This window comes from Diuraphis noxia, unplaced genomic scaffold (assembly GCF_037042655.1).
Source record: "Diuraphis noxia isolate RWA-SAM2 unplaced genomic scaffold, SU_Dnox_SAM2 contig0004, whole genome shotgun sequence".
NCBI lineage: Eukaryota > Metazoa > Arthropoda > Insecta > Hemiptera > Aphididae > Diuraphis > Diuraphis noxia.
The window spans coordinates 46711701-46737904 of record NW_028301714.1 but is presented as its reverse complement, the minus strand read 5'-3'; the positions used below and the strand labels follow the sequence as shown (position 1 = coordinate 46737904).

The following is a 26204-nucleotide window of genomic DNA, read 5'->3' as shown; positions in this document are numbered from 1 at the left end:
ACAAAAGGCATAGTAAAAGTAATTCACCCCAAGAGAAACATGCTAAACCATTTTTTTCTTACTCTTATTCATTTTCATTTCACATATTTTTTACATTAAAAATTCTGTATAAGACCAATAATCAAAACACAAAATAAATCATTGTTCACGTATGGTTGATTAGTTGGTTCGTATTACATTTTTTTCTATTGAAGTGACGATTTTACTATAGGTAATTGTAAACATCTTCAAAAATCTAGAACTTTTTTTTATACAATTGCTTGTACACGGAAATCAAATTTTCGAAACAAATCGGTTGTCTTGACAACAACAATAATAAGTCGTCGACCCACACTCACCCGTTCATGCATGTATACTATATACGTTAACTTGTGTAATAAATGTATAAAACGTATTATTCGCGGAGACAGTTATGAAAAGAGGATCTACAGCAAGAAATTCTTTGCACGATGTATATAGGTACTATACGTACGAGTATAAATATATAACGTACAAGCGACACATGCACGATGCACACACTATATATGTACATATGTATGTGTATGTATATAGTTCACCGTGGCTGTTGCTGAAAACCGGCGAGCCTCATACGAAATAACGCTATTATAATATATAATAAGAAACCGCGCATCGCGAACTCGTGCACTTCTACAGCAGCCGTCATAAATATACGCACGTGTATCATTATTATTATGATTATTGTTCGCCGGATAATAATATATTTCACTCCAAAAGTGCACCCACTACCCGACATCGCCCTTATAGTCGGCACAGCACCCTCCTACCGACAACTCTTCCATCTTACAACTGACTCTGCCGTTGAGAAATGCGACTGGCGTGCGCGCAAATAGATCACGACCTACGTCGTACCCACGACACGTCTGTGGGTGGTTTTACGAAGGTGGGGTCGCCGGAACGAAACGGCTCGTTCGTTATTTCATCCTCGCGATGAATTATATCCGCTACTTTTCTTCTCGCAGATTTCTCAAAAGTTGTTCTCATAACATCCAGTGCTCTAAATTTCGACGAAATTCGATATTTATGAACGAAAAATAACGATATTTTTATTATGTTGTTGTTACTGTCATTTAAATACAATTAATTTCAGTCTTAATTTTTTTACCATTGCGTCTATTCTATTAGCATTTCATAATATGCACAAATGCAAAATTATATATTTTCAAAATATTCAGATTAATTTTATGAACCATAAACCTTTTTATGATAGGTACGTTGTTTATAAATTATACGATATACATACCAAATGGGTAATCACAAAGTATATATACATACACAGGGTGTCCCACGGAGATCTGACATTTTTACAAATGAAATAACTTTTGTTGTAATCAATACTTTTAAAAATGTTTTTTAAATATAATTCATAGATACGTCTTGTGCTACATTTTTGGTATACATTTTCTATTTTTATTTTTTAATACTGAAAATAAAAACTTATAAATTGAAAAAAAAATTTCAAAACATTCAATATAGCCAATTTCTAAATCTCATTTTTAGAAAAATGTGTACGGTAAAAAAATGTATTTAAGTCAAATGGCTGATTTTTTACGTTTTTTTTAAATATCAATATTCTTATTAAAAGTAAATTACGATCGTTTATGGTAGAAACATTATAATTTAAAAAAATATAAATTTTTTTTTAAACATCTTTTGTAAACATTCTTATATACCATAATATGCACCCAGGTAAATTTATATTTTTTGAAATTAAAATGTTTCTAACATAAACTATATCGTAATTTACTTAACGAGAATATTGATTATTTAAAATTTTTTTAAAAATTAGCCATTTGACTTAAATACATTTTTATACCATGTAAAATTTTTCTCAAAATAAAATTTACAAGTTGGCTATATTGAATGTTTGGGATTTTTTTATTTATTTTTTTACTTTTGGTATTATTAAAAAATAAAAATAAAAAATGTAGCGCAAGTGTCTATGCATTATGTAAAAAAATAGTTTTTTAAATATTAATTAGAATAAAAGTTATTTCATTTGTGAGAATGTCAGATATCCATAAGACACCCTATATATACACCATGCCATATTGCCATGGTTTTTTCAAAAGTTTGTTCAAGTCAAACCTACTGTATTACTAGTAGAAAACAAATTACGAATAGTAAAATAATCATTTTATAAAATATCTTCAGAAATAAAGGCTAAACAATACGTCTCGATTTTTTTTTCTTTTACAATTTATTAATGAATTCAAATTTAACACATCAATTACTGTGACCTACTCATTGACAAGAAACACTCAAACTTTGATATACAGTAGACTGAATACGTCTAAGAACTCTTTCCATAAAAACTTGAAAAATATTAGGTTTTAACATTATCCTGTGTTTATTTATATTTATTAAAGTTGGTCAGTGGCATTCCAATGGGGGAGGGGGAGGGGGTTAACCTTCCCAAGTAAAATACGAATAATGATTTTTTTATGGAATATTATATTTAGGCTATGATCATATTATGCGTTTTGTCGGTCGGTCGCTTCTCGGTGGTTTTAAACGGTTCCGAACATCGGTCTAGTCTGGCCCCGATAACGCGTTAATAATTATTTTTGTCGAAACATAATTATTGTCATTCCATGTTACATTTTATTACATGGTTGTTTATGAGCAAAGTACTAAGTGCATACACAGATATACGTGTGCTTGTCATGTGTATAATAGGTAATATTTTGTAATCGTAACATTGTTGCTATCTACTTTGAATCATGCGATTTAGGTCAAATCATTTGACATAATGATAAATATTATATACCAACTAAACTAATCTACAAATAACAACCGATCGACGATTAGATACTAGTCGATTACACTAATCAACGCGAATATTCACATTTTATTTTGAACTCTCGTTCTGTGTTCAATATTTTTGTATTCATACAATTATTTATTATTTTAAACGTAATTAATTTTTTTATTTAATATGAGTGATAATAAAATAAAATAAAATAACACGACTACTTGAATCTCACTTATATGGATTAGTAATGCTAAATATTCATCGGGATATTGAAATCTCAACAGACGCAGTACTATAAATGAATTATTAAAATCATCGAGACGAATCTATATTAAGTTATGACTTAATAGATTAGTGTTTTTAGACCTAAAATATAGGTAAATTAAAAAAAAAAAATTACTGTGCATGTCTTTAAATATAAAAAGAAAACAATCGTATAAACATTTTTTTTATATAAAAAATATGGTACCCCCCCCCCCCCCCCAAATTAAAGAATTCTGCGTACGCCACTGAAGTCGGTTCATTGTGTCCATTTATTTTTGTTGATCGTAGCATTAAGAATTTAACCAATTTTGCATGAATATCTCTTAAATTTGAAAAATATATAATAATAAATCATATACTTGTTCACCTCTCTCCCCCTTATAGTCAACATCGTCGTATAAAATAAAATTAATTATAAATATAGGTTACCTATATCTTTAAAGATTAAATAAATATTTCACACTGAAATCAAATTAAAAATCCTTTTCTTCTGATATATTATAATCGATATAACACCATTCGGCAGCCACGCACATTAGTGTTTACCTACGACCTACCCTCCTTTTTCGTTGTTAAAACCGCTGGCAAAAGTGAATCTGTTATATTAATGCTCCGAAATACTTAACAACCTACCTACTATATAATATTATAATAAATTATAATAATATACCAAAACCTGGATGAGTTGTGTGTGGCCGCAGGGTCAAAGGAACCGACTATAATATTATATATTATAATATCACGTGTTCACGTGTATATACGACGATGGTCGGTGCTGCAAAGGGGTTAAGACGGTGATGTGAGTGACTGTTGGAGGAGTGAAGATAGTAGATGAAGGGGGGACGATGCATATTCATGACGACGACGACGACGATCAAGTGCGTGCGTGCGTGTGTGTTGTGAGAGAATTCGACCGACAGGCGCTGACGGATATAACAACTATGTAGCTATTCTTCTACTATTTCTCAGACGCTCAGTTCACTTACCGTCGCCATCCCATCACAATATAATCACTCTGTGCTTCCACCACGCTATACTTAATACTATTATACAGACATACAGTGTCCGCTAAAACGGCTGATGTTTACGTTCTGCTGTAGAATCGTTATCCAAAATACTTGGAACCGTCATTTATTAAAAATACCAGTATCCAAACAGGTACCTAACTGGTTGGAGCCTTAATCTCATTTCAAAATCGAATTTGCCTTGGTGCATTATAGAGGTCAAAAGTAAACATTTTCCAACAGTTTTCAAAAAAATCGAGAAAAACAATAAAAAAATGACAGAAAAACTGGAATTTTTACGCAAAACCAGTTTCGACCAAATTGATTTTTTTATATGGTTGTAATTCAAAAACTAATCACTGTAAATACTTGAAATTTTCACCAAATGTTTATGTTAGTGTTATATATATACACTATACAGTTTAATTTTCAAAAAGTTGACGACCAAAAAAACTTGAAAATTTAATACAAGGTTCCTTATAAGTTGTTCTTATTGTAGCTAAAAAAACTTAAAAATCGTTAGTCATAATTTTTTTTATAAGCGTTTATAGTTCAAATTTTTACGAAATATGTCGAAAACGCGAAAATTTACAAGTAATTTCGAAGTTTAAAAATCATAAAATTTTTTCTGTTTATAAATAAGGATTAAAAATACAACACTATGTTTTCCTTCAAATAGCTATAGAGAAAACTCGAATCGTCGTTATAGGAAAAATTTTAAATTTTTTCGAAATAACGTAACGATAACGATATATCCGCATAAATAAAATTCGCAAATTATTTTAAGCTAGAAATTTATACAAAATTTTTTTTTTAAATCAAAGATTTGAAAATTTTTAATTATCTATAATATATCCTAGACTGACAAATCATCTCCATTCAGAATCGTTTTTCGTATACAATGATACCTATCATTGCATTCAAATCTAACCTACCCTAGTCAGAGGTCCACCCCACCACCTAATGTACAGCAGAGCGAAATCGACTTACCCGCTTTTTTGTTATGATTTTACTAGGTTGCTAGGTACTCAAAAGCACTTTCTCATGATAACTATTTATTTTGTTTTTATCACTTCTATATGTTAAGATTAAGAAACTAACATATGTATCTCAGTTATCTGTAGTATTACTCTACTACTGAAACTAGAACTAAGATTATTTCTTTTATGCTTTTAAGATCCAAAGTCAGAACTCGATATAGTTTTAAAAATATAAATAGAAACTAAAAACTATAAACATATACTATTACGGTAAATATATAATATCTTATAAATGATATACATCACATTTTTCATAATATTAATATATATTATCTAAACGATGGAATTATAAGAAACTTTTTTTTTGTGTTTTATAATGTTTTATTCAATCTGTTTCAAAAAATAACGATAAGAATAAAGACACTTGAAAGTGATACTATTATAATACTTGTCTATATTCATCCCATTCAGTAAATTTTACTCGAATTCGTATAGGTAACACTATAGCATGATTACTGTATATACACGAATACACCAACAAATTCGTATATTATGTACCCATAGTAAAAGTACGATTTCGTATAGTCAAGATAGTATAGATATTTCTGTTTGATTTAAACAAATACAAAACATACACATGGGCTATAATCATAATATTAATATATTATGTTATTGAAAATGATCGCAAAAAATAAAATTACAAAACTTTGTGAAATATTTGCTAGTTATATAACATGATAAGCAAAAATAGTTTATTACTTTAATATTATCTGCTATATAACTAATATAAAATGTATTATGTATATACATACACAAACTTAATTTAATATTCTCCCTCTTTTTGCTTATACACCTCGGGTGTTATAGTGTTTACGGTTTGTATGTATAATAAGAAGCCTAATTGAAATTGAGACAAAAATGATTTGATATACATCGCATATACGGGGTCTGGTAGACATTTATCCGATAAGACATATATGCGACGCATGAAGACTCGTTCACTCTGTTGCCTTAGACAGGCCGGGTCGCAAAGGATGCTGATTAAATTATTCAACTGTACGGTATCATGGAAAGGTTTTCGAGTGCAGAATGTTGATGTCTTCCAGAAATTTTGTTTTCCCGACACCATAAATCCCAGACGAGTGCTGCGGGCACATATTTCTTCTTACTGTTGTCAGGTTAATTTTGACGTGCCATGACGGGTGAGCACGCGTGACGATAAGTCTTACAATAAACAACGACGTAACGCACTCGGAATAGGTTGATTATATTTTTGGTACGTTACGAATTTGTGATGAGTAGTTCGATAAGGGAAGGAACTTACTAAAAAAACACGATTTTTGAGTAGTTCAAATATTAAATCAAAATACAAATTTAGTATAAACGAGTAGCTTTTGAGTTATTTAACTCTAGGTTCTCAAGATAAAACGTTTATATGATATGGAGGTTTTGGTGATTTGAAAATTTCAGTCTTTAGTATAAATCGATTAACATTCATAAATTGTAAAATAGCACAGTAAATACTAGTTCCAATATAATATCTATTTATAATTTTTGTAAAAATAATTTTTAAGGAATATTATCCTATGTACGAACATTTTAATAACGAAGAAACTACTCATTTGAATTTTGAACCTGGTACCTACATTAATATATTCAAAACGTTTATCCACTAAATAACTTACAGTAAAAAAGGAGGGGATCTCGTTTAAAAACGCACAGTAGTACAAACAAATTCAAGAATTTGAAAAATTGAGTTTGGGAATGTTTAAAAATTCCAAAAATCAGAATTTCAAAAAATTCATTATTTAAGAAGAATTTAGGATTAGCATGCTTGGTGAATCAACTCCTTTTTTTTTCTTTGTATTTGTTCATTGAGACGACCTAAAGGTCTTTATGTATACGTATCACAAGTGGGTAGTAGGGAAATCATGTGATCTATTTATATATATACTACCCTTTCTCAAAGAGGAGACATGTGCAGTCTTCGCTCCCAGTGCATTAGGATCTAGTTGGAAACCAGATAAACTAATCGGACGGCAGCACGAGAAATTGGTGATTGCGAAAAACCACGCAATTTTTTCGCACTTTGCTATGAATCGAACCGATGACTCTGTGAGTCGCAATCAACTACGTGATCATTACGGCACTCCATCCTCTAAGTGAATCACCTCAAATAAGTTTTTAATATTATAGGTACATAAGAACAGTATTTACCTACATGTTACAATATATAAATGTTATTTATAATATGTACCGTAATTTTTATATTATTATGAAAGTAGTTACATATTATTTAAAATAATAAACTTACAATTAATTTTAATAACACTTATCAAAAATATTTAAGGAATTTAGGATGTCGATAAAATAAATTAATTTCTGCAATATCTCTTGAAGCTTTATGTTCAATTACTGAAATAGACTATCATCTGCATACAAATTGCATTATAGGCAGTTTATTTCTCTTTGTATATGGTTCTCCTCTAATTGTTTTCAATAGCTGCATTAAATTATTTTGAAGTCTCTTTAGTAAAAATATTATAAATTAAAATATAATTTATATTGATATTAGCAAACTATTAACTATAAATTGTTTCATTTAAGTTATTTTCAATTTAATAATGTATTAGTCATGATAATAATTATAGGTACCTATTTAAAATTATTTCTATAATTAAAATATGCTATTAAGTTGTTTTTAAAGGTAGTGTATTTGTTATTTCATACGTATTCAAAAAATAAATAAAAATGTCTTGTCAAACAGTATGAATTTTTTTATTCATATTTATATAATTATTGATGAAATTATCTTGACCATAGTATCAGAATTTAATTCAGTAAACATACTATTTGTATAGTTTAATTCATCAATAAAATTTAAAAATAAACAATAAATTATGATTGAGAAATGAATGTAGTGAACTGCAAGACGATTGAAAATACCATACCTCTATTTTGAATATAATGAATAATAACATTTATTATGATGATTTATATTTTATTTTATTTTTAATTTTAACTTCATATTTATATCTACAAACTAAAATCTTAAATTTAAGTAATTTATATTTCTATATACATAATTAAAAGTTAACGAGTTATTTCTAAAATTATATATGGAATTGTTTGAAGCACGTTTTGAAACTGGAAATTTACACGCTCTCTAGGGATCTTCCTAACCTGTTTCTTAAATTTACTAATTATATAATAATAATAAATAGTTTACTATTAATATTACATTATTTAAAAAAGTCAAATATCCATGATATATATTTATATCCTCTGAACAGCAGAGCAGTTAGATATTTTATGATGATAGTTTTATTTAAATGAACAATAAAAATATTACAATTCATTTTATTTATTAATGCACATTTTTAAACAAATTTTACAATTTAATAATAATAATTATTGTATTCAATCAAAATCAGACGGCGTCTTAAATAGGCAATTTCGCTACATCATTGACAAGGTATCGTTTTACCAGCACCTAACGCTGATATAAATAGTTGTGCCAGGGTTTGTAACTTCTAAAACCTTTTTTTTATTATTAATTATTAGTATATAATTAATTATTCTTATGCAGTGGCCAGTTTTTCAGATTCTTATGAATATATGGCTTATGAATAAATGACTCGCTAGTCGCTACTAATATACTACGTCGTGGATATGGTAGGTATTATGTAGATTCATTACAGATGCATAGAGAATAACATTTACAACTATTAAAAGAATATTAGTTTAATACTGGACGTACTATAGAATACTTTTTCTTTTCTTTTTTATTGATCTAAAGCCCGGTGACCAAGGCCATTAGCTATACATAGACCATTGGGTGTGGGGTGGTACGGTAGGGGTTATTTTTGTGTATTGAGTTTGTTTGATTAAAACAGACATAGGACTTTTTGAAACTGGTATTTTTAACTTAAAATTCTTAAGTTCTTATAGTTCCGTCCTAATTTTGACGATGAGGTTGCCCGATTAATTGTATAAGGATTAAAAATGAATAAAGCCACCGTGCTTATATTTATTATGTCAAGAAAGCAATTCCTCATTTTATGTATTGCGTAGCCACTAATAACCTTTTTTCATAAAACATATTTGTACAATTAATGATTAAGAATTGGAAAGGTGGCATAACATTTTAACTATCATTTGAATCCAATTATATAATAATATATTACACTTGTCTTAAAATCAATATTTTCATAATTATTGTTTGGTAATTAAGTAGGTACCGAAAAATGTCAACTAATGATTAGCAATTAATTAATATTTTGTGAGTATAATTAATGGTAGGTTTTCAATTATAGAATAACAAAAATGTATACATTTAATATACTGCACTTATTCAGGTCATCTAAAGGGCTCTATTATTACTTTATAGTTATGCATTTGGCTTGATTGAGTAAAATTAAATTAACGTTTAACAAAATTATATAACTTTATGTAAATTATATTTATATTAATAACAATAATTATACACAAAACGTCACACTTAGATAAACAAAATTAATGAGAAAATATGACGTAAATCCAATTTTGATTTTAATTTAAAAAAAAAAAAAAATGTTTTGTGATACAATACACTTTATGATGAATAACGTTAAATTGGTAACAATGGTTTTCCAAGTAAATATAACGCTATGAAATTATTAATGTATAATTATTATTAATTTGTAAATATAAAACTTTATTGTTTTAGTCATTCATGGTTGAATAGAACATAAATGTTGAATGCGATGTTATTATTACGATATTTATATTCTATAAAATATGTCTTAAAATCATTCCAAGTATAAACATTAAGGGACCAATTTATAATGATTAGAATTGACTTTATGATTCACGAAATTAGAATTTATCAACCACCATCCATTTATTTAATGAAATCAAGACAAATCATGATGTCAGTATTCCACATATATCATAATTCATAATACTATTTTATTCGAAGAACTTTGAAAATAAATGTACTCTAATTTTACTGTGCGGCTAATAATATCGTTAAAAGTAAAAATAATAATTAATTTGAAAAAATGATGTATAAAAAATTTAAGATAGTGAACTTAAATAACGCCTTTACTTCACTTTCAGATTGGAATGTGAACTTATGGTTTTAAGTTATTATTTATGTTTTTATTTTATTATGTGAAGCCGAATACTTTTCTAAAATGGTTTTGTATAAATATTGAACTAATAATATTTCCTTTAACTAATAGGTAGGTACGTGTTTGAAGTTAAGACATGCGTGTATGTATAGTTTCTTTTTTATTCAAACATGTATGGATGAAATATCTATTTATTTAATATTAAATGGTAATTGGATTATCTATCTTCGGATGGTAAAATTGGAAACATATAGAGACGCATTTTTTTTTTAATCAAAAATATATTGTAATTTCACAATATTTATGTATATTAATTGATGATTTTTCATTATATTTGTTTTAACTACCATTTGGGTCAAATAAATGCATAAAAATGTTTATTGTGTGTATTCGTTAATATGGTATCCAATTATTATGTAGGTAATAGTGAATGCTATTTGTAAAAAACTGTATTCACATAAATCAGTAAGTGCGTTACGTATCAACTTCAAACCACAAATGTATATTATTTTTTTTTTTTTATATATAAATTTATTAAGGCTTCGACATCAAAGGTCTTTAGCCTGCATTGAATTATGTATATTATTGTTAACACAGTTTTAATAACTATTATTTCTGTATACATTTTTACTGCGTATAAGCTTACAGTATAAACGTATAATTATCGAAAAATCAACAGATTACTCACATGGCCTGATCACCGAGAATTATCGATTATCAGTTATCACTGTACAATAGTTAAGCCACATAATTTTTTTTTTTTATATATAAATATTTCAAGAAACATTTTGAAAAGGATCTATGTTCATACTTTGTGTTTATATCATGTTGAACTAAAAGTTATGAACCCGAAGTAAGCTTAGTTATTTTCTAGAAATATAAATGTAATTGAATATAATTGTTATTGTCGATAATTATTACACAAACTATAGATATAGCTATTTGAAAAAAAGATAGTAGAAAGTGTCTGAACAGAACATTCGTTGATGAATACTATATATTATCTTATGAACGCTTGTGCGTTTTTTTGTTGCGAGTAACCGCGTGGACTATCTACTATTTATAAACGTGAACGAACTATAATAATATATAAAATATTATACATATGTGTGCGTGTGTCTGTATGAATATGTGTGCATAATAGGTATATAAACAATCGTCCTGTAATCAGCAGCAGCCGGTACAAGTAATATAATATATATAAACATAATATATATACATATTAGGGGAAAAAATCGATAAGTCGACAAACACATACACACGTACGCATGTACGCACAGGGAGACAAGTAAGCCGAGGAGCAAAGACTGGGCAAATGGAAATATTCGAAGAAATCCTGTAGCGAAGAGAATTCGCGCAGTAGCAGTGGTGAGGAGGAGAGAGACGGAGAAAATATATTACATATGTGTGTGTGTGTACTCACAAACACATACGTATGCACACACAATAAAAGCGAACCCCACACGCTCTTACTCACACATACAGGCAAATTATAATACACATAAAATATATACATACATATATATGCACACACGACGGGATGGCAGTAAAAGAAAGGGGTAAGCGGCGGCGGCGACGTAAGGGATTTTAAGCCTGGGGGTTATTACAAATGGCGGCAGCGGCGCGCGGGCGCGGCAGAAAGAAAACGGAAAACGTTGAGAAAATATAGATCCGTATGGTGCAAGCGGAGTAGTAGGGTCGCTGACTGTACACGAGCGTGCGTGTGCGTGTGTGTGTGCGTGTGTGTGTGTGTGTGTGTGTGTATGTGCGCGCGCGCCTGCAAACAGGAAACGGTGGAGCGGTACACTGTGTTTGAACTACTTTTCGTAGCAAAACTCCTCCACTCGCCGTCCCGGGAATAAGTAAAAGAGGAAAAAGCAATTAAAATCGGTCGCTCCCCATTGGTCGGAAATGTTTTCCACTGTGCGTCCGTGTGTACGTGTGCGCGCTTGCGAATGCCGTTTCGTTTGCCCGAGGAGGAATCAAGATTTTAAAACCACCAAACACCCCCTCCGGTTCCTCACCCCTCCGAGGATTTGTCTTCGGTTGGTATAAATATTTTAATAATGCTGCACGTGCTGTCCTCCGTTGGCGTTTTTCAAATCCGTTCTACACATTCACATAATAATTCGATTTACGCGGCTACCGCGGAATATTATATTAAATACCCGACCCGTACACGTTACCCCTATAGGTACCTATACATATTATATTATATATTTTAAACGAATATTATCATTTATTGTGTACCGTATAAATTGATAATAACGTTACTGAAAAATATTACAATATTAAATCGAGAATTCAGAATATTATATAATATTTAGTTGACATATTGTATATTGTATACGACACGGTTGTATCACCCTCGCGGGTCGGTCGACTTGTGGCGCGCACCACAACCACCCTAGTCCCACGCTTGTTAGTAATTAATAATAATATAAATGTTCACCTGCAATCGTCGTGCCAGTTACCGGTGTATGAGGAGGAAATCACGACCGCCCCCCCAAAAAACTCATCGATCACGACCACAACGACGTTATAATAATATTATTATACATGTATGCAACCAACTTGGCATAAATGATATTATTATAATATACGGTTACGGTCGGGTAAGAAGGGTGTGTGAATTAAATAATATTAAATAATATTTGAATCAAGTAAATGGATGACCTCCGGTATACGATAAACCGTTATTAAATTATTTGATTATTTGATATTGATGCTTATAAGTTACATTAATAGCCCATAGGTAATAATATATGTATATAATGTCGCATAAAATAAATACATTGCTTTTCAATATTTTGGTTAATTTTAATTTGTTACGATCGGGAAATCGATGGATCCATCGATAAATTGTATAACTATTGTTATAAAACATATGTACAGTATACTTTGGTATAAGAAAAATTGTTATCTATTCAGGTATCAAATGACACGCAACATATTTTTATTACATTGTGTAAATACTGATTTGCGTACTGATGAAATCAATCGTTTCTTAGTTTTTCCTTATAGTTGTCTTAATGAAAATCGTAGATATAACGAATTTTTGTGTAAGGTAATTTACGTGATGTTTCCAATGTGATAATATTATGGAAAATACTATTTGCGATTTAGTATTTTGAGTGAAAATTGGATTGACTTAAGAAATAAAACAAAGTTATAACATAACAGATACATAAGACTTATTTGCTGAAGTTTAAAAAATGTTTCATAAAGAATAATCCAAGTGAATAATTTAGCTTATAATCTTTGGTAACTTAAATAAACATTTGAAAATGCACAAGACATGTTTTTTTTTTTATTAGTTGATGATATAATTTCGTACGCAATTTTAAATTGTATACATTTTTAAAACCTTAATGCGCTTATTATTAAAAATAATATAATACCTACGTATTTTTCAATATTAAACATATATTATTTAGTATTATACAAATTTGAATTATTGTTTATTTGTTCATGCTCTAATCTATAATCATTAAAGTGGTATTGTAGAGATAGAGAATAAAATACAACTTATTTTATTAGAAAATAACTACGAATTTAAGAAAACGAACATTATTCTGTTGTGATAAAAATAATCAAACTATCTTCTTTTATTATAATAACTTGGTTAAAATAATATAATAATATAATATCACGGATGATTATGATATAATGTTTTATTTTTCAAAAGCTTCAATAATCATAATTATACAATATTTTATCACACAATGTAGTATTAAAAAAAATAATTTGTTGTATTTTATATATTGTATTAAACTTGTGTAACTTAATTCGTATTTAATAATTAAAATATTTGAGATTTGTATTGTCATAAATATTATAGTATAAGAAGATTTAAAAAAAAAAGTATGTTTTAGCAATGAAACTTTTGTTTTTAAAGTAGATTTTTTAAATCATAATTTATTAGCTCTTAATAATTGTAATCTAAAAATGAAATAGGAAACAAATTTGAACTATTTTGTAAAATATTTGACACAACATATTGGGTTACTCGACAATGGCGAGGTTATTCACCATGACTCACGAGGAAAAGCTTATTAGATGTAAACTAAGAAGTATTATATAGAATGAGATGGATGTCTTCTGGCGTGACATGGGTAATTATGGTAAGAAATGAGTTTTAGAGGGTGTGTAGGAATGGTCCCTATATTGTTGATTAAGCAGGAGAGATTATATTGAGATGGTTTAGACGTATTCAAAATAGGAAAGGAGCACTGGGGAGTTGAAAGGGTGTTTGGAATAGACATGAAAGGAAACCCGAGAAGAAATTAATAGGAATAATCAATATTATGATGTAGAGAAATGGGGAGTGGCAAGATGGAGTACAAGATTAATGGACAAGAGTAAAAGAGAAACGGCGATCAAAAGTGCAGGTGAAAAAACAACCATGCCACTGTCCTAGTTGAAATCATTATTGCACAACTTGAAGTATGTAATTCATTTGAATTAGAAGAACCGAACATAAACGTGATTTTTTTATATATTTATTTTAGAATATTTATATTGCACATTATTTATTAAGTTGATCAATAATTAACAATATGAATTGTTCCACGAATTAATGTTATTCAGAAACAATATTAATAGTTAATACTCGATATAGACATCTCATTGTACAATTTAAGATACCTAAAATCAAGTCACGACTAATATTGTTTCTAGGTAAAATAGGTATTAAGGCTGAGGACTGAGGATGCATACCCTTTTGTGGCAACAGAGAAAAAGCATATAACTTACATATATATTACTAGATATTATTAAAGTGATGAGTATTCTGTTATTCATTAGGTAATACAATTTTACCTTAAATTTCTATATTCTTAAACGTATCTTAGTAGGTATTTCATCGATGTTTAAAATTATGTTATATTATAAAATACATTTAATGTATTAAATCAATGCGTAAAAAGTAATCACTCATAAAATATGCACTGCGCTAAAAATTCAATATTGCGTCGCACGGTCATAATAATAAAATATTAAATGCGAGGAAAAATTAGTTCCACTCGATAATAACAAAGGGTATATTTTTAAGAAAAAATCTAAATCACGGTTGTCTTCGTGGTGTACGGTACACATAATCGAGTGAAAAACTATAAACCCATACAATTACGTTCAATATTTTATGATATTTTCACCCCAACATGATTCAATGCGTTCGTTTTAGGATGGGTATAGTTAACTGGCGATGCTGTGGGAGGGGGGTGGGGTGACAACGTACATAACGAAACGCGTGTAAGTGCGACATCGTGGTAACAATATAATAACAATAGGGGAATGAAAAGGAAATGGATGTGATGGGTGGGGGGGGGGGGGTGTAAGAGCCAACGAAGCTGTAGGTACAGGTGCTCGTAATTACTGTCGGCACCGTGCGCACGACGCTTTAACGCATTGTCGGCAAAAGGGTTTTTCCGGGCGCACCTCGTAATTGCGCGCGACAGGCGCAAACGGAATAAGAAAATGTAATTTGGGCTTCGCACCTTCATACACCTCCACTCTCACCCTATCCAACAAACAACCAAGACCGGCGTGCCAATACGTGCGGGACCTTCGAAAAAGACGCTGTGGGTGGACTACGGGGCACGAGTGGGAATACCAAGAGTGCGGCTCGTCAACTAATTAGCTAGTAGTTCTAAGTTTTAATAATAATTAAAAGCCACGCGGCAAACTATTGGAGAAGCGAACGAGTGCTGGCAACGACGACGGCGGAGCGCGCACGCCGGCAACCCCCTCCACCATTTAATTATAATGTACGTGCACATATATATTATATACGTATGCATACACGAGCAAGACTTTGAAGCAAACAAACTTTATCGCATATATAAATAATTAAATACACAATATAAATATTTGAAACAAAACATTTTTATTTTATTTTTGTAAGGAAATGTACACATTTTTTCCTTAATGGTAGAAAAAACCATCTCACTATACTTACAAACATATGAGCTTGTTTTTGAAGAAAATTTTAGTACCATATTATTATATAGTCAATTTGAGTGGGCCATCGCAAGAATCAAACGTACACACATTTTGTCCGTAAGCCGAAAAATACGATACTGATACAATAATTCACAAAATATACTCAACTCTAATACTTGTCTACTTGACTCTGATATTGTAAGCAGCAGCGCATAATACTTCGAATTTTTATCCAAACATAAATAAAACAACACCTGTATATATCATAGTTATGAATGTTGTGAAAGTTCTTTTTTTGATGGAGTATGTTTGATTGAATACATAATTGCACTATAATTGCAATATATTGCAGCAGTAAATGTATTATTGCAACAACATGTTTCATTTTGTTCAATATTAATTAAAAAAAAAAAAAAAAAAACACTAACTTTTCGTTTTCCGTAAAGTATGAAGTATATACGATTACCTCATTTCAAATATTTTAGACTTAGTAGTGTACAATTATACTACCGATACAATAAATTATACTATACAGAGTAGGAGTTTAAGACGTCAAGCCAACGTTTTCTTCGATTATATTATTATATAAGTTTACGCGTGAACGAGTTAGATTCGATAACGCGTCCTCGGAGGACCTCAGCAGTGTCGCGAAAGGACTACGTAGCAACAACAACAACAACACGCACCGTCTTCTTATCTGCGGTACCGAGCTCGTTTAAATTATTGGCGGCCGTTATGTTCTTGGACCGCGATAAGAATATTCTCCGGGGTATAGTTATACGAATGAAACATTAACCGAACTATTCTATATTTTAAACCTCTGCTCCCATATTATATTATATACTTCTCCAGCGATTACGGTTCACCTGTGATTTCAACCTTCGCCGATTTCCTTTCCTCACCAATAATAATGTCTAACCCTTGCCCATAATACGTTTGATAACCAGCCACCACCATATTTCCAACATCACGCCGTCATGGTAGACGACCTAAACACGAACAAACGGATTATTCGTAAAAAAAATTAATTTTAAAAGTATCTGAAACAACTGTAAGCTACCATCAGGTTGGCGGAGTATCTCACGCGCCACGTGACTCCGCCTATAAATGTATATGACGTGGCCAACGGTGGCGTTATCCAAAACTTTTGGTCGGTTTAACGTAGACCATAGTACTACGACTACTACGTGACGGAAATAAAAACGACTTTTTGATAACGCGATTACCGTGTTTTTCCTCTTCCCGAATCGTGTACGCCAGTTAACGACTCTGTCGCATACTCCGTCAACTTTTACAAACAAAATGTTTTATAATAATTAAATATCATATAATGATATTTCCAACAGAATATTTAACCACTGAAAACCGTCAATTTAGACTTTTAGTACAACAATCGCAATACTTACGGGTCATCATTTTTGCGAAAACTTAATACATTGATAGGTACCAAAAAGGTGGTAAGCATTCACTATTACATTTTTATGAGATCAATATTTATGAATGATTTTTATTACTCAACATAATATATGTTTTGAAATATTCTGACAAACATTATGAAAAATGATATGATATTAGAGTTCGGATCACCATAACTGCCATGACATTAAATATTATGGTGTCGTGAAAATATCAAATTGCTAGTATTTAAATATATTTCTTCGGCAATTATTGTATTTCCAAACTACCACGTCGTTTTGAGTTACAACATAGTATAAAAACATATGTATAATATTTTGCAAAGCAATTCCATTATAAGGACAAAAAGGCACGAACTGGCAGCATTGCTTAGTGCCGAGTGTGTTGTGTTGCGCCCACCCATCGGGAATAATATTGTCTCTAGGTAAAATACGAAGGCTGAGGATGTATACACTTTTGGGGTAACAGAGAAAAAGCATATAACTTATACATATATATTATATATGTGTTGTGACCGAAAACCTCGTTTCTCGTTACAAGCCGTGGTGGCTATACTGCCGTTAAAAAGGGATTTAAAATCCCTTTTCCAAAAAAACAATGGCCGGCGGAAAAATTAATATTTAATTTCCACCTCTTGTCCAACCGAGGCGGTGCTCTCGAGAAATACGTACGCGTGTATAATATACAAAATAATATAACGCGTCCAATTACACCACTGCCGGGTCGTGGGAATTCACTTTTTCATAACCTTCTCCGTCATCCCACGCCATGCACCCCCAAAACCAGTGGTTAGGGGTGACTTATACAAAAATATCATATATTCAACGAACAATTTAGAAAAACATTATGCCCGTGTTTTTGTAAAATGTATTCCGTCGCCCTTTTTTGGTGCGTATAAATATTACCAGAACAAAAGTGCGCATTAATTTAAACGTATTTAAACTTCGTATACAGTACAAACACACGGACACCGACCCTCTTCTGAAAAATGTCCTCTCCAATTACACCATACACGGACAACAAGTCTAATGACAACCCCTTTTTGACTATCGTAAGACAGTATCTGCGCAGCTTTGTCGCACGCACTGCACTACAGTTATCCCACGGGATGCCGACTCGATTTTCTCTTTACACGCTATACGAATAATAATATAGGTGCATACAGCCCCAAAAGAAAATGAATTTCGTACATTTTACATAGGAAAATTAATTAAATGTCTTAGATTATTGAGTAAACGTTATTCAAAAGTATAATTTTTCTGTTTGTTAAATAAAATATTTAAGTTGATTTGAGCCACAAAATAAACGATCGCCATGAATTTAATTGATACGTCATTATAATATTACTTTATTAGGTAGTATAAACGTAAAACTTACTATTAAGACTTTAACGTAAAAGTCGTTTACCCACCAAGAAACTACTTATCCTGAAACCAATCCTTTAACAAGGTATTATATATTATCGTAGACACGACCCATCACGCTTATTCATCCTATAACCAGCATTTTATAACATCAGTATACCATATAATTACCATAATTAATCAATACAATAATACACTGTTTATAAGTTGTTCATAATATGTTTTATTATTTTGATATATATATATATATATTATACATAAATACATATATATTATATATAGACATTATGTATTTTGTAAATTTTATAGTTTAGACCCCTGGAATCAGTTTACTTTGAATTTTGATTAAACAATAATTGCTTATCTATAGTCAAAATGCGTTTAAAATACAAATATATCTGCATCTTACAATAAACCAAAAATATGTATCTTAAGGTGTTTTTAAAATCCCTCAACGACAAAAAAGTTACGTTAAATGCAAAAAGGTAGTATGCCTAAACGGATTGTCATAGAGTCAAACATAATGTATTTTTCTGTTAAGATAAAAACATCAGTTAAAACCATGTTTATAATAACCATTTTTATATCTACATAAATAAAAAATTTACAACATTTTATAACATAATATCTATTTATTATATTGAAATAAAATATATTACGTATAAACTTATTTAGAAATAATAATACATCGAATGAGAATCAGCTTCACACATGCACACCTCATAAAAAACTAATCAGCTACGGAATGCACCTCATGTGGAGTTACCTTAACTATAAAGCATTTGATGATAGAATGCAATTAATAAGAAAGAGAAAACATAATAAACCAACGAACCTATACGAAATAATCAAACCTTACTGGGCCGACTGTCAGTCAGAAATGTCATGTCATTCCTCAAAGCATCGAAATGGAGAAATTCTAAAGTCCTCCATATAATATTATTGCAACCGAATTATTACGATAAATAAATAAAATATAATCTATTACATAATAAAAAAAAATATTTTACATGTACTAAATTTTCATTTAAAAAAAAACATAATATATGATATGGATATGTATAATATAAATGCAATTTTAAACAGATTACGGATAGGTCACACATGGGTGACCCATAAACACCTTATGAACAGATCAGATCCTGACCAATGTCAAACTTGCGGTAAAACTTCCACGGTTGAACATCTAATATGCCACTGCCGTAAATTCACCGACATCAGAACCAAGCTCAACATAGAAGACAATCTAGAAGAAGCTCTGTCTCCAGCCAAGCAACATTGAAAAATTAATCAGTTATTTAAAACAAACTAAACTATATCAAATTATTTAACCTAGATATATCTCAATCCTTTTTTGTCCATACTATTACCTTTGTTTTGTATATATTATTGTTAATAACTCATTCTTGTGAAAAAAATATATTAACGTTAAAGGCCAATAACCTTTTCTGTTGAGGTTCATTAAAAAAAAAAAAAAAAAAAAAAAAAAATATAAATGCATATTGTTGTTTGAACAATTACTTTATTATAAACATCAGTGCTTAAAGTGTAATATTAAATTAGCTAAGCTCGATAAATCAATAATTTCAGTTTTATAACACAGTTATTTATATTAAACAATTATATTATAACATTTGTATTATCTCTTAGGCATTTAATAAGGACGTAGTAGATCTAATGTATTCAATGAAATTATTCAAAATGTATAAAAAAATCTAATTAAAATAAATAACTGAAATCATTTTAAAAGTAAGCATAAAATTATGAGTGTTTTAAATTATATTTGCTTTTTTTTTAATATTATATAGGTATTATTGTTCAATATTAATACCTATCTAATATCAGTAATATCTACCTTTAGGTTTTTAATAAAATTAAAATTATGTGAACTGTAATAAATTCAAATCAATGACGGTAGATACCTACTTTGCAGAAAATCAAAAAAATAAGAGCAAAAGTCATTTATTATCATGCTTTCTGAGAATAATTCTTCTAAAACTTCTATTGGTTGTCTGTAATTTATTTTTTCCATGCACCATAAAGGAAACTATTAAGACAATTATTTTAAATTTGAATGTACTGACAACAAATCGATTACCATTCGATAAATACTATCCATAAAATTAAAAACAAAATAATCATTTTTGTTGTGCATAATATTATTCCCTATAGTCAATAATATAGTCAATACAGCATACTATAATATACAATAGCGGTCGTGGTCTCTCCACCTTGAAAGCAAATGAAAACTAATTACGTTTGTCATGTACGCCAGCCAAAAAGGTACGTCATTATATTATAATAAACCAATACGAAGACTGCGGGCATAAAATATAATATATTTACATGTATATCATATATATAGTAATATAATAATATACGTCGCAGGTACACGCGTCGCTTCGTCTTTCACAGCGCCGGACACGAGTGGGACGGCTTTTAAAGGATGAACGTTAAATTCCCGGGCCGCACATATATACAATAATAAGTTATATAAGCTATATGCACGTGTGTATGGGTCCCTTCTACCAGCGAGTTTCTTTCGGTCGAGTGAAAAAGAGAGAGAACGCGATGTATGTAGGGAGAAGAAGAGTTCAAACGTCGTCTCGGTCTCCGTATAGTTTACGCGCGTATATATTGTAATAATTATGTGATAAAATTACCCGGGCCGAAAGAGAGCGGAATAAGAGATCGGGAGAGGAGAAAACTAGGGTGGGTCCGTGCGTGTGTGTGCGTCTTGTTGTCGGGCACGATAAGGGACGCGAAACGGGACAGGGCGGCGGCGGGAAGAGAACTCGCAGAGTATAATATACATGTACGTATATATATATACACACACACACTCATATACATTCATATATATATATATATATATATATACACTGAACCCCGGCAGCAGTTTTAAACTCGTATACCACTTCGCCGCACCCTAAGCCGAATGAATAATGGCGGCAGCGGCAGCCCGGGGGTAAAGAATCCCCTATTTTCTTTGCGCCGCCCCCTCGCGCGCGCCACGGATTCTTTGGCGGGCCGAAAAGGGTGGCGCGGGCGGAGGAAAACTATACATTCTTGGTGCGCTCAACCCTGCCGCTGCTGCTGCACTCACCCGCCACTATATATTATACTTCCATGCCGACACGCCGCTCTAACCCTTTTTGCGCGAGAAACATTTTAAAGGCATCTTTGCCGTTATCGGTGTGCAGTATCGTCGTCGTGCACGCGACACGGCCCGACTACCATAGATACACACACACATACACACATTATATATATATATATACATTATGCACGGTACATAGTGGGCACGAAAGGAGGTTGGCTCGTCGCGGGGGACCCGTATGAATTACGGCCGTAAGGTTATAAACCGTGCCAAGAAATCCTATTAAGTATAATATGAAATACTTCGACCACGCCGCTGCTGTTTCCGTGCGTTTATTATATATACTGTATGTCTGTGTGTGTGTATGTGTATAGGAATTCGACGATAACAATATTCCCTAGCTCTTTGCTATGGGTACCATATTATTATTATTATTACCGTCGTGTCGCGAGCACCACAATAAGAATTGCTGTTCATATATCTATAAAGGTTTTACCTGTCTGAGGAATGCGTGCTTCTTCCTATCTGCCCGCAAAACCTGCATATTATTCATTATTATTATCATTATTTACTAAATATAATACCTACGGGCTACGAGATACAGCCGATATAGATACCGAAAAAGTTGGGCAAATAAATAATATTTTCTTATAAACTAAAACTATACACAATATAGAGTTATATATGGTATTCATAAATGAATAATAATCCGATAATATGATATAGACATATTAAACGGCAATAGAATAGAATAAATTAATCGTTGACAGATAGACATGTCTGGTTTAGAACTAATAACCCAGTATGTACTTGCCATCATTGTAAACTAGGTTATAAAATAGGTACTATAGCTTTTGATTTTTATCGTATTACCTATAAGAATGTTTAGGTATATTGATATATTTCTAAAAAATGTTTTTCTTTGTAAGTACATAAAAATTAAATTGTAGTTGCCCATATAATATAATAGTTGCATAAACGCGTTAATATTTTTTAAATTAAACCATTTAACCAATAACCATGTGTGTATCGTGTATGCTATTTTTGATTTAGACTTACTAAGCTTGGACTTATGGAATAATAACGCTAGTAAATAATATTACACGAAAAATACCTACATTTAATATTCATATTCAAAAAAAGTTAATAAAATGTATCATCAATATAATGCATGAGTTTGATATTAATTATTCTGATCATCAAGATATTGATCTCATTTAAAAAAAAAAAACTTCCAAATTAATTATTAATTTACAGTTTATATAATCTACATATTTTATAGATGTAATAAAAAATTTAAGCTATTTTATTTTATGATTAATAAAATAACCAAGAATAATAATAATAGAACAAACAAGTCAAACGTAGTAAAATAATAAAACATTTGTATTAAAAAAAACTAAAAGAAATGAGTAAAGTTTATTCTAGTTTAAATTTACTACATGTCCACATAAAATCCCAAGAGCAACACAAACTCTACTCACACAAGTTTTTATTTTATTATTTACCAGTATATATTATTGATTAGTTAGCTTTTAATTGCCAAATATTGTATTATGCAGTATCTACAGTGTTTATGTAAGTAACTTATATCATGCAATGATATACATGCAAACTTCTTATAATTAAGTAGTAGATATACGTACAATTATTTTAACTATTTTTGCGTTATTAAGAGTTATAATTTGTTTTATAGTTGAAATATGTTATATTTCCAATTTAAAAAACTTAACTTTTTACCACAATTGAATGGTAAAATACGTTGAAAGTATAAACATATTTTATTTTAACATGAAGTTGTGACGTTTGAATTAGTTAAAATTAGTATTTTTCTTCTGCATACACTCCAATATTATTCTTCCCTCGTAATTTCCTAGATTTTGTCAAACACCCGAACTGTTTCAAGCCATGGAAATCCAACAGCGATCATACTTAAAGTTTACATATTCATATATTTATATAATGTTTATAATTTATACACTATGCATTTTTAGTGGTTAATTTAAATTTAATTGAGCGGCCCACAGACAAGTGGTCGGAAATCGTTATAGACTTAATGTAAACTATAGGTATATTGCACTAAATTGTTCGAATTACTATCCCATTGACCGTCAAATATAGCATAAACAATATTGCAAATTATTATATTATACAAGATGAATCTTGACTAATGATGTGACATCACGTGGATGTTACTAAATACCTAACTCACGAGTCTTAAAAATTAATCTATGATAGAGATATTTAAATCATATGAACTACCTATCGAAATCAATCATATTTGAAAAATATAACATTGTCAGAAAATTGATACCATTATATCTATACCACGCATATAATAATTGTGATTTATTTAATTGCTATAAGTCAAAGTGAATATGTATCATTGCAGTGAAAATATGAATTTATATTTGTGTCGAAGGGACACATTTCTAATTGAACAGAAATAAATTATTTTGCTGACACTGACGCACTATACCTACTGCATAATCTAACAACGAGAAAAATGTGATGACGGGTTGTCATACGCTGTAGAACAGACAGTATAGAAACTGTGTGTAGGTAGTGATAGAAATGAAATGAAATTTGGATGAGAGTATGAGCGGGGATTCTCGTAAATGGACAAAGCATGTAGCAGAAGTCTGTTTAAAGTCGAAGGGAAAAACTATACGTACATATGAAACAACGTCGGTGGTGATGGTGTTTAGGAAAGGAAACGAAGGGATCTTGCAGGCTGAGAGGTGAGGCTGTGGCGGTGGTCTGGGTCGATAGATAATTTATGCGATGTCTGTAAGAGAGTACGGGGTTGGGGGGAGTCCACGACGAGGAGTCGAGACGAGACGAGACGTGGTGGTGTGGCAGAGAACGCCCTCGGAGCCGAGGCAAAAGGAGGCAAAAATGGAACGTCGGGAGAAGGCGGCGGTGGCGGTGGCAGCAGAGCAAAGGAAAATGTTGACGAGAAAACTTTTGTATGAATAATGAAGCCCGCTTGCTGCAAGTCGAAGGGTTTTTCGGACAGGCAGCGGCGGAGGTGGTGGATGACGACGACCGGGGGTTAGATAGCAGCGGCAGGCAGGCACAATGGCTGAACCTCGGGAAAAGAGGGCGAACTTTAGTTTTGACGTGCAATCCTCTCTTTCTCTCCTCCACGCATTCACGCACGCACATACACACATATACATTATACACACTTGTGTGTGTGTGTGTGTGTGCGTGTACTATTACTCTTTCTCTTATATATTATATAAGCGTACCTATATATAATAAACGTACGCGTGTGCGTATTTTTGTGTGCGTATATGTATACACACGTTGAAAGGAAGCATTATTCGTGCACACACACACGTAAACACCATTATATTTATATACACATAGCGTACGCGGGGCAAAAGACGAATGAGCGGGTGAAATAATTCTGAGAGTCGCTGAAGCCGTGCTGGTGATAAAACGACGGCGGCGGCGTTGACGAAGAAGGCGAAATAATATATAAAGAGGACACGTCGTAATAATAAAGTTTCCGAGCCGATTTATTATATGTGCTGCGGCTCACACGCTGCCGCCGGAAAGACTACACGGTTGTGGCGGCGACGTCAACGGCAGCCATCGGGCGGCGACGAGACGTGTTTAATTATTTTGCCAAGAAATTGTTTTTAACGTCGCGTAATCGCGTGCGCATTAAACATTTATGGTATTAATACCAAACGTACCGCCGGAAGACCGTTGTCGCGGATATAATACGTTGACTATGAGGAAATATTACAATACGTATTACAATGCGAAAAAAAAAAACAGAACAAATCGGTACAGAAAAACTCACTGCACATTCGATACGGCGGTACGACGGAAGGAAAACCGCGGATATCATACACAAAAAACATCATCGGAAATCCGAAACCAATACGCGTCTAATATAATATAGACGAAAAACTTAAAAGAAAAAATAATGTTAGATAGGTACTTACTGTTTTTAACGTGCGGAACCGGGATCGTGACATTACTTAGGCTGAATCGGGTGCCGTACTGATGTGTTCGAAATCCGAGTGAACGGCGAGAACCGATATACGATAATATGCATCGGAGAAAAAAAAAGGGGGTTCGATCGGGTTTTACCGAAGGGCCGATACCGGTCGTTCCTGTCAATCCAGTTTTATATTATTATTATTATTATTATTATTATTCTATTTTTTTTATTTTGTATCGCATGCCGTTCCCGGGTCATCGAAAGGCTATCGAACTAGTTTTATCG

General features: G+C 31.3%; 1 long non-coding RNA gene across 2 annotated transcripts in view; it reads right to left on the bottom strand.

Annotated features, from left to right (window-relative positions):
- Positions 1–26004, bottom strand: part of LOC107167246 (uncharacterized) — a 55174-nt gene extending 29170 nt beyond the window's left edge. For both annotated transcript variants that reach the window (XR_016191624.1, XR_016191623.1), the window contains exon 1: positions 25921–26004. This is a non-coding gene — a long non-coding RNA (uncharacterized LOC107167246). The remainder of the gene's footprint in view (positions 1–25920) is intronic.
- Between the last annotated feature and the right edge of the window lie 200 nt (positions 26005–26204).